We start from the raw sequence: 11,136 nt of genomic DNA, 5'->3' as shown, positions 1-11,136 counted from the left end.
TTCAGGTTTGTGTGTGGCTGCCTTGTGTGGTGAGCCACTGAACTGCAAGTTGTGCACCTGCATTGTCAGTGTGATGTCCTCAGGCTCTGGACTGACCAGGCCAGCCATTGGATCTGACAGGAGAGAGGCTAAAAGGAGGCTCCCGTTTTCCCATTCACTCCAATTCTTGCTTGAGTGAATATTTATCCATTTAAAGTGTTATGGTACCTGGACATGTGAGAAACACCATTGATTGGATAAACTCCCTCTATGTTTTCAATACAGTGGTACCTTGGTTGTTGAACGGCTTGGCTCCTGAACAAATTGGCTCCCGAATGCCACAAACCCGAAAGTAAGTGTTCTGGTTTGCGAATATTTTTGGAAGCTGAATGTCTGATGCGGCTTCCGTAGCGTCTGATTGAGTGCAGGAAGCTCCTGCAGCCAATCAGAAGGCACACCTTGCTTTTCGAATGGTTCCATGAGTTGAACAGACTCCCGGAATGGATTAAATTTGACAACCAAGGTACCACTGTATTTTTATTCCTGTGTGTTACTCTTGTAAGTTGCTCCACAACATTTTCAGGAAGCAGTTAATACATTCAGTACAGCTAGCTCTGCCCAATTTGTTCTGCAGTACTCTTAACTATTGCAACGCAGTTCTTAGTGGTTTAAACCTATACTGGATTGCAGATTGATGCTCAAATGAAAAAGAATCATGGGTGAAAATTTGCAAAACTGACTCAGACTGAAACAAGACAGATCATCCATTCTAAATGGGATGCAGGACCAAAGAGCTCCTTTTTAAATATTTGCTTTATTATCATCTACAACATTGGTGGGGGACCTGGTACCCTCCAGATAATGTCGGACTACAATTCCCATCACCCATTACCATTGGCCATTCTAGCCAGGACTCGTAGTAGTTGAAGGCCAATATCTCTGGACAGGCTCATTAAGCTACTAGAACTGAATTTCAAATGTTCTTTGTAGGAAAACAAGACCGTACATATTCAAAGCCTATGGTGAATCAGCTGCACACATACACCCTCCCTCATAGTTCTGACTCCAGGAACATAATTTTCATATCAGTGCTAATTATATTAATTATTCTCCACAGTAGAAAACTCATTAAGCTGGAATTTTTGGTTCATTAACTCAAATCTAAAGTGGTGTTAGCTCCTTCACTGGTGCACTGGGGGTGGGATGCATCAATTCTGCCATGGGAAGAGGACCATTAAGGGTGCACAGGTATTCAGATACTGAACTCGGGAGAAGCGCTTCCAGCAAGTGAAGACCTCAAGGCAGATCTTCACCTTGTTGGCAGGAAATCAAAGGCAGCAGGAGCCAGGAGCCACATAGAGACATGCCAAACAGACCTAACTTGCCAGGCCATCCAGTTTCTGAGGACCAGTTTATGCACTCAGCCAAATCTCGTAGTAAAGCTGCATCAGGCATCTTGTGCTGACAGGGAAAGTGGCCATGCCAGTGACCTCTTAATGTGTCTGGCTATTGGGAAGAATCCATTTGCCACTCACAAGGCCACCTTGGCACCGCCCAGATTTTGACAGCATTCCTAATTATAGTAATTAGGGAGTCAAACAGAACGATGGTAAACAGGAGGCCAGGAACCATTAGAGTCCCATGCAAGATTAAACAGATGATGAGACTTGCAGATGAGCTGCCTCCAGCTTTGAATTGTGGAGACCTGAGATGACAAGGAGCCTCTTTCACGATGAGTGGCGTCACCTCTCTGGTGGCTTTTGCACTACAGACCTTGTCATGCAGATATATCTGGGTTGCTGCTAGACTGAAAATGGAGGAAGGCACCTGGCCTGCTTCCACATCCCTCACAACTTCTCCATCTCAGAGAGGCTCGCTCTTCATGGTTTGAAAGCTGTTGGGAACAGGAACCATTCGTTAGGTGGCTAAATTCTACATAACCCTTTTTACAGCTTCCCCCAGATGTTACCAGAGGAATGCACCCACCGGAGAAGTTTCATTCTGTGATGCAGATTCCTGAGGGCATCTATCTGCTAATTTGCAAATGTGGTGGCTCTCCACCTCAATTCATTTGATATAAGCACACTGTCGATTTGAGGAAAAGGCCCTGGATGATTTCAGAAGAGGCCCACTTCTATGGTTTGCATTTGGTTACACTGCATTATGGACTTTGTAGTCTTAAGTCTTTCACACATACCAGCTGGGTCAGCCTAAAACACTTTGAACAGCAAATTATGCCTTCCCACAATTATAGTGCATAGTAGCCCTGAACATGCACAAAGCTGGCACTAAAGGAAGGATGGAGGACTAGCAACCCTTGTGATGATGCTGCACTACGATTCCCATCATCTCTGTCCATTAGCCATGTTGTCTGAGGGTGATGGGAAGTGCTGTCCAACAACATCTAGAGGGCCGCAGGTTCCCCACCTCTGCTTTTAAGCTATCATTTTCTTTCAGATCAGTAAGTATAGATCAAAGATAATTTACATTACAGTGGTACCTCCATTTACAAACTTAATTCGTTCCGGAAGTCCGTTCTTACATCAAAAGCATTCTAAAACTGAGGCGTGCTTTCTCCAATGAGGCTTCCCACCACCGGTGCCCTTACACCGGTTGGCTTCTGTTCATCTTCTGGGACAAAGTTTGCTAGCTGGAACACCTACTTCTGGTTTTCCGGAGTGCATTGTGAATCGTTCGTTAACAGCACTGTTCTTAGATGGAGGTACGACTGGATATGCTGCCGGCCTCATATCCCAAAGACACAGGCCACCAAAGGCAAACAAGTGATCAAGAGGTTGGAGTGACTCCCCCCTGAAGAAAGCTTGCAACATTTAGAACTTCTTAGTTTAGAGAAGAGGCAAGAGGTGACATGGTAGACATTTATAAAATGATGTGTGGCGTGGATCAAGTGGAGAAAAAAGTGTTTATCTCTCTCTCATTATGCTAGGACCCATGGACATCCGATTAAGCTGAATGTTGGAAGGTTCAGGACAGATAAAAGAAAGGACTTCTTCTCACAGCTCAAAGTTAAACTGTGGAACTCACTTCCACAGGAGGCAGTGATGGCCACCAACGTGGATAATTATTATTATTTACTTATTTATACCCCGCCCATCTGGCTGGGCTTCCCCAGCCACTCTGGGCGGCTTCCAACAGAATATTAAAATACCGTAATGCATCAAACATTAAAAGCTTCCCTTCAGATGTCTTCTAAAAGTCTGGTAGTTGTTGTTCTCTTAGACATCTGGTGGGAGGGTGTTCCACAGGGTGGGTGCCACTACCGAGAAGGCCCTCTGCCTGGTTCCCTGTAACTTGGCTTCTTGCAGTGAGGGAACAGCCAGAAGGGCCTCGGCGCTGGACCTCAGTGTCTGGGTAGAACGATGGGGATGGAGATGCTCCTTCAGAAATGACTTCAGATGACTTCAAAAAGGGATTAGGTAAATTCAAGGAGAAGATGGCTACCAATGGCTCTCCCCGTGATGGTGCTGAGTTCCCGTTGCTCTGTCCCAGCTCCTGCCAACCTAGCAGTTTGAAAGCACATCAGTGCAAGTAGATAAATAGGTACCTCTCCAGCGGGAAGATAAATGGTGTTTCTGTGCACTCTGGCTTCCATCACAGTGCTTCATTGCACCAGAAGCAGTATAGTCATGCTGGCCACAGGACCCGGAAAGCTGTCTGTGGACAAACGCCGGCTCCCTCGGCCTGAAAGCGAGATGAGCGCCGCACCCCACAGTCGCCTTTGACTGGACTTAACTGGGTCCTTTACCTTTACCTTATCTCAGTGTATCTTGGGGGGTTGTGCATGCTTCCCCCCGCTTTTGTGTGTGTGTGTGTGTGTGTGTGTGCTTGATTTACCCATGAAGAATTACTTCCACAATCTCATGTATCCATGTTGAGGAAACTGAGGGGCAATGACCAGGCAGAGGAGTTGCCACCACTGTGGCCCTGTGTGCAGGGAAAAGCTTAGCACAGCTAACAATGTCCCTGGGCCACACAAAGCCTCGCTTCATGCATTCCAAGGCCTTCTGAACACAACACCCTCCTCACTTTGCCTGGAACCTGCTAACTGCTTCCAGTGTTGGAAGACTCTCTCTTAATGTCGGTTCTCTTCACACACAAGAGTCTTGCACCTGGGCTGGAAAAGGACATGTACAATGCTACTGGAAAGCAGGTGTTGAAGCTCTTTGTTTAGGCAGTGTTACAAGAGTGGGTGAGAAGAGCAATAGCTTCTCCCCTGTTGGCAGAATCCCACTGGTGGCCCTGGTGGGGAGCCACAGCTGGAATCACAGCTAATGAATGAGCAAACAAGTGTTCTGCATTGCCTTTCCAAAGAGATCACAAATGCCCAACTGAGCATGCCCCTAAGATCTATTTCCCTCCACAGTGCACCTTCTTTTTCAAATTCCACCCCCAGCACTGTGATTCAGCCAGTAATTTAGTCTGTTCTGTGTCCCTTGTTCCTCCCCTGCCCACATAATTACAGTTTGCTTTTCGGACATCATGTGGACTGAATCCTTCCAAAGGATGCCTGATATTCCTCCCAACAGAAGAGGATTTAGGGGAGTGTGACCGGCTTGGTTGCACTGGGTGCAGACCCTTGGGGGTGCCACAAGGGGCATGGGTATAGCTGGGGGAAGGAGGGCGGTTGCCCCCTGTAATTCAAGTAAATAAATAAAAATACTTAACTACAAGTAGAAATTGTAGAAAGATTTTGACAGATTTTTCTGAGCACTTGGGGTCAAAAGAAAGAATTGAAAAGAACTGCTGTTGAGACATTTCATTCTGAATCTGCTAGACAGAGCCAGGCAGAGAATGATGACAGGTGGGTGTCTTGTGCTGTCCCGCCCCACAACATAAATCCTGGCTACACCCATGCCAAAGGGTGCCACAATTCTGGTGTAGAATGGAAGGCTAGAGGGGGGTGAGAGAGAGAATTTTGGTGTTGAACATGGTGCTGCTGAAATTTGAGACCCCACGGTCTGCCACTGCTTCCAAACTTGCTGATGTTCTCGATCTGAATGTGCTCTAATTGCTTGCTATCTTTCCAGGCCCAGAGATGGTCCCTGCTGCTAGTCTGGCTCTTCTCCAGTTCTGGAAATTGAAAAGCAAAACAAACAAAAGGAAATAAATGATTGTTAAGCTTTTGTTAATTTCTACCCTTTGTTTTCTCGTCGATACTTCCAGCTAGCCTGGCTCAGTCTTTTCACGCTCAAAAGAGCATGCATTTTTTTGCCTTGCAGGATGATTGTTACCAAAAGACAAGAGATCTTTCAGCTGAGTAGGAGACCACCTGCTTTGCCCACAAAAGGTCCCAAGTTCAAGCCCCAGCATCTACCATTAGAAGGATCAAAGGGCAGCTGCCCCAGAACATGCACAGATTGCCTTTGACTTTACCCTGAATACCCACCCCAACACAGAGAAGCCATCAATTAGCACTTGATCTGCATGCAGAAAGTCCCTGGGTCTCCAGCTAAAAATATCAGGTGAAGAATCATTCTCTGTCTGAGCTGCTGCCGATTAGAGTAGGCATCACTGAATACAATGGCTAATTGTGTTCCTTCTGTCCATGTAAGAGCCGGAGGTTTCTAGCACACACTCCTGTCCATCCTCCATTCAGTCATGGAAAAGGCATATGTCTGAACACATAATATAAAGAGCTGTTATGAAAAACAAGGCACTTAAATAGTACACTTTATTTGCAGGGTATACATTTTCCAGCCAGGCAAAGAATGAGAAAGACGCAGAGTAGAGCTGGTGGCCTAGGGAGAGGTTATTTGATCCAGGGGCCATAGAAATACCTGGAGGACCACATTTACCCCCTGGTCCTGATATACCCCACCCCTGATTTAAAGGGAATTTTGACTGTGCAATGAAATATCACCTTGTTCTGCATTTACACTGTTCCTGTTTGCTCCAGTAATTATCCTTTTAACTTGCTTTTCCTTAGTTTTATAGATCTGCCCCAGTTTATTTATATCCCTCCATCCATAATGATTCTGGTCCCATTACTCACGGCAAAACACCAGGAAATGTTCCGTTTCCCAATTTACGGTCGCAATTATGATATCTGACGGAAACAAATGCAGCTGCCTTCCATTTGAAGCCATATTTTGATCACAATAATTAAGAGAAAGAGAGAGCAACTTCGTGGCATGGCATGTGTTAGATGAATTAATGTAATGTTATGGCTGTATTAAAAGGAGGGGGGTAGAGAGAGCATATACCAAAAAAAAAGTCTGAGATCAACAATGGGAACAAAGAAATGCATCATTTTAACCCCTTTGGGCCTCTTCTGAAATCTGCTGTTTTCATGCAAAGCCGCTATGCTGTTATAGTAACAGTTAAACTGCCCTATTGAGTCTAATATCTGTTCCACCCTCTTTCCATTTATGCTTCTCCCCCCCCCCCCCCGAGTCTCTTTCCACAAAATTGCTAGTTATGGAAATGTTTGTGTGCAAACAAGAATGAAGGGTTTCTGTGTGTTTTGTCACTTCATATTCCAGCCTGCCTGTCTGAATGAGCAGGGACAGCTGAAACCCAGATGATGATATTATAATCATCCTTCCAATTGCATCTTCTAAACCTGATAACAAATTGTGTCTTCTCTCTCTCTCTCTCTCTTTCTCTCTCTGTCTCTCTGTCTCTCCCCCTTCCCTCTTTATCTCTGCAAGGAAGAGCGTGCACAGGGCGGTTTTGTATTAATGATGACAAAGGCGGCTTTGTGGGAGCTGGCACTTCTAGGAACAATCACTAGGAACAATCACAGACCTTTCATGAATGGTGGGGATCATTCAATTAGTTTTAATTTGTTGGTGGAACGACAGAAGGCTAAAAATTTTGACTTGCTTGTCTTTGCTGCAAAGCAACGACAGGCAAAAGCCTGTGCTCTGGGCTTTGTTGTGCTCGCCACCGTGAAGTTCCTCGCTGGTTTATGAGCTGCTTTTTCTCAATACCCCATGAAGCAATGTCTCAAGAATCCTCCATCTTTCCACAAAGGGATTGGCTAATTCAATTCATTCATTCAGAGTTAACTTAATGCTAAACTGTCAGTCCCAGGAACTGGAAGTCTTGGATTGATCAAAAGTGTCACGCCGAGGGGAATAGCAACTCAGGCATTTCTCTTACTCACAACTTTACTAGATTTTGGGGCCCACTGTGGAATTCAGATTTTTATTCATAGGTAATTGTGTTCCAAGACTGTGGGAAGCTTACCAGAATCTACATTTTTTCTCCTTGGTACTTTTATTCAGCAAATACTCTCTTGTCGTTTTTTAAAAATGATATTCTTGTGATCTCATGTGGAACAACTAGCTAAAAACTTCCTAAACCACAGAGGTATGTGGGCAAAATTTCCATGCATGAAAATGCTGAGGAACTGTAGCTGAACTGAGACATTGCCAATATCAGAAGGTGTGAGGGGAGGAGTAGGACCTCTAGTGGGGGACACACACTGTGCTCCTTCTGGGGTGGTTTGTCCACTTTTGTACTTAGCTCTCACTTGTGGCTCCTAGGAGCTGTCAGCATGTGACAGCAGCCACACCCTGGGAATGGCTTTGACTGGCCGGTTAAACCAAGTGAGGGTAGCTGATGGGTCTTGAACCTTCAGTGAGTTAGGAGCTTCCCCTGCATGCAAAGACAGGCTCTGGCAGACAAGACTAAAAGTGGGTTCAACAGTCAAGGAGGAGGCTTCTGCATATGCTGGGTAGAGGAAGTGAGGGGCAAATGGGGCTCATCAACCTGGGAAGATAGCCCATCTAGGAGAAAGAAGGAAAACTCTGATCCTAAACTTCCATTGCCTTCTGGAGAAAAAGGCTACGGAGTAAACCCTACACAAATCCAGAGTGGAGTTACAAAGACAGTTGGGTGGAATCTTGTATGCCTCCTCCTGGCAATTCCTGCAGCCAAGCTGGTGCCAAACATATTGCGCTGCTTTCCTTTGGACCACATGAGCAAGGCTGAGAGAGGGGTCTTGTCATCTGGACAATCCAGGACCTCCATACACACTGCCCAGGCTTGCACCCCAGGGAGATCACTTGGTGCTGCTATTGCAGAGGTTTAACTCCACCCCTGGAAGTGTACTCCACTGTCTCTTGAGATGGATGGATGCCAACAACACAGGATAAAGAGTAAAGGTAAAGGGACCCCTGACCATTAGGTCCAGTCGTGGCCGACTCTGGGGTTGTGGCACTCATCTTGCTTTATTGGCTGAGGGAGCTTCCGAGTCATGTACAGCTTCCGGGTCATGTGGCCAGCATGGCTTCTGACAAACTGGAGCAGTGCACAGAAACGGTGTTTACCTTCCCGCCAGAGCTGTACCTATTTATCTACTTGCACTTTGACGTGTTTTCGAACTGCTAGGTTGGCAGGAGCAGGGACCGAGCAATGGGAGCTCACCCCGTCGCGGGGATTCGAACTGCCAGCCTTCTGATTGGCAAGCCCTAGGCTCTGTGGTTTAACCCACAGCGCCACCTGCGTCCCATAACAACACAGGGTAGGCAATGCTAATCTTTTTCAACCCATGTCCACATTTGGAATTTTGTGTGAAAGACATGGGTGCCCCCTCTCTGTCCCCCATGATCAGCCTCCCCAGAGAACCTGAAAAAAGAGAGAGTGGGTGCACAGCCACTCACTTTGCATCTACAAGTGATCTCTCGATATATCTCTCTCTCTAGTGTGTGTGGACCAGCTCCAGTAGAATTAATCTGAGTATTGAAAAGTGCATAGATATGAAAGACAAAGTGGGAAAGAGTGTCACTCTTGGCACTTCCTCCTTCAGCTCTGTAAACTTTTCAAGGGAGAAAAAGAAATAGCAGTGAAGGACCTCCTTCAATTCAAGCACTTCTTCCCAGGCATCTTGCATATCCCTAGATGATGGAATACATGCTTTATGCAACTTCAGGACACCATCCTAATAGTAAACATTGGAAGAGCATGCTGCATGTATCTGTTCTCAGACCCAGCTCACCAAACATCCATATTTGTTCTGTAAACCAGGAATGGAGAATGTTTGGCCCTCCAGATTTTGTTGGCCTCCCATATCCCATCACCTCCAGCCAGAACTGCCAAAGACCAGGGATGCTATAGTCCATCAATGAATGGGCAGGGGTCATAGATACCCAATCCCTAGTGTAAACACTCTTGCTCACTCTGTCCCTCTCCCCATCTCTCTCTCTGTCACACACAAACATTGTCCACCAATAGCATCAAATCCAGCTCAGACCTCTTCACCCATATAGTTTTGATTCCAAGACCAATTCCCTCCCCCTTTCTTTCTTTTTTACTATCCCACCTCATCTGTAGGAAATTTAAGTGTCATGAGCTCAGAGATGGAACTACTTGACTTGATGGATAGAAACGACTTGACTGAAATGAGCAGTGGGCATATTTTCAAGGGAAGCAAAGACTCTCTTGATTCAAATGGGAATCAGAGGCAGAAAGAGAGTGCAATGGAAACTCAGACAAATCAAACCGAGAGTTTTCAGATGCTGCCACTGTTTGCTTTATAGGCAAAAAGAAAAGTCCTGCCGCCCTGGGTGCCTTAATAGTTATCTCATCCATCCTCCCACTGTGTCAATAGAGTCCTGAGATGCTTTCTCAGTGTTTACTGCCCAAATTGCTCTGGCTGCCATTGCATCTATCATGACTCCCACATTCTTCACTTAGTCCCTGTGCTCTAGCTTCATTTCTTCATTATACATATTATAAGTGGGAGGATGGAAAAAGGTTCAGGGAGAGTTTGAGCCACTTCTGTCTGCATGTCATCCTGTCCCCATCAGTCTAGCCTCCCAATTTATATGACTGGATTCCCTCTGTGATCCTCTATCTTCTGCATAGCCATTTCTAATACGTCAATTTATTTCTATCAATCCAAACCCAACTATCTTCCATCTGTCTACTATTTCTGCAGTGAACATGCTCATCTCTTGCTTTGGGGGATGTGTCTGTACATTTTCCCTGTTCTGCTCACACCCTTGTTTAATCCAGTTTTGGCCCCTGGTTCAGATTTGGAATGGTGAGGCCCTCTCTGCTACTTTGGTGAGTCAACTCTTGACGTATTGGATTTCCTGGGCCACGAGTGCCAGCTCTAGCTAGTAACAGTCACTTAATTAAATCCTCCAGATCTAGTTGCAAAGGAGGGGAGTAAAATGTCTTTGCCTGGTTTGTATTGGTTTGCTGGGATTTGTGTCTTCTTTCTACCAGGATAACAGGGGTTATGAAGAGCTGTCCATCAGCACCAGTCAGAATTCTCTGATTAAAAAAACAAAAGCTGAGGTGGGAGCTGTCTATCAGCACCATATTTTGAGCAGTCATGGTTTCCACTTCCACCCATCCTTAAGGAGAAAGAGAGAACAAAAGTGACTAGATCTGACACAAGTACACAATGTTCCCATTACATATCTAGCACAGATAGAAAGGAAGACCAGCAATAAAACCAGTCAGTAAAAAGAACAACCAATTAAATCTTATCAATATGAGCAACAACGACTTCAGATAAACTCACAGGCCTGTCTAAATAACAATAAAAAAGCTCTTTTTACCTGCTGACAGATATGGCAGGAATGTGGAACTGGATCTGACTGGTAGACCAGATCCTGACCTCCAACAAGCCTTGTAAACCATTTTGACAAGTGGGCAGTCTGAAGTTGCTGTGGCATCAGTTGAGACATTTTTCTTTGCTTGTGCGGTTTGGTTTCAAACTGCATGGGCACATGCACAGGTGATTTCAAGTGTTGGTGATAAGCTGATTGGTGGCACCTTTAAACAGCTCACTTCCTTTTCTCAGGTGGTTTGAAATAAAACTATACAGGCAAAGGCACAGGGTTTGTTGATGATGTGTTAGTATTAATTAATTAATTCATTCATTCATTCATTTCCTGCCTTTCCCCTAGAACCAGGTCTGGAGGTGGCTCACAGAAATGAAAGCTTGTCTAGGCCTAGTTAGGCTCATAGGTTGAAAGTTCCCCACCCCTGAGATAGAGAGATAGGAAGAGCTTCCTTGGAGAATTGCTCCAGTTGTTTCAATACTTTGTCCAGGCTACTGAGAAGCACATAGGATAATTGTTGGGTGGAGAGAAGTCCCTTTCTCAAACATCTCAAATTTCTCTCAGGTTTGCATGGGAGTTGAAAATTCTTCAGGTAACCTACCCCCAAATTGTT

Source organism: Podarcis liolepis, assembly GCF_965112155.1.
Source record: "Podarcis liolepis genome assembly, chromosome: 16".
NCBI classification, from domain to species: Eukaryota; Metazoa; Chordata; class Lepidosauria; order Squamata; family Lacertidae; genus Podarcis; species Podarcis liolepis.
The sequence above is the reverse complement of the archived record's forward strand: the minus strand, read 5'-3'. Positions refer to the sequence as shown.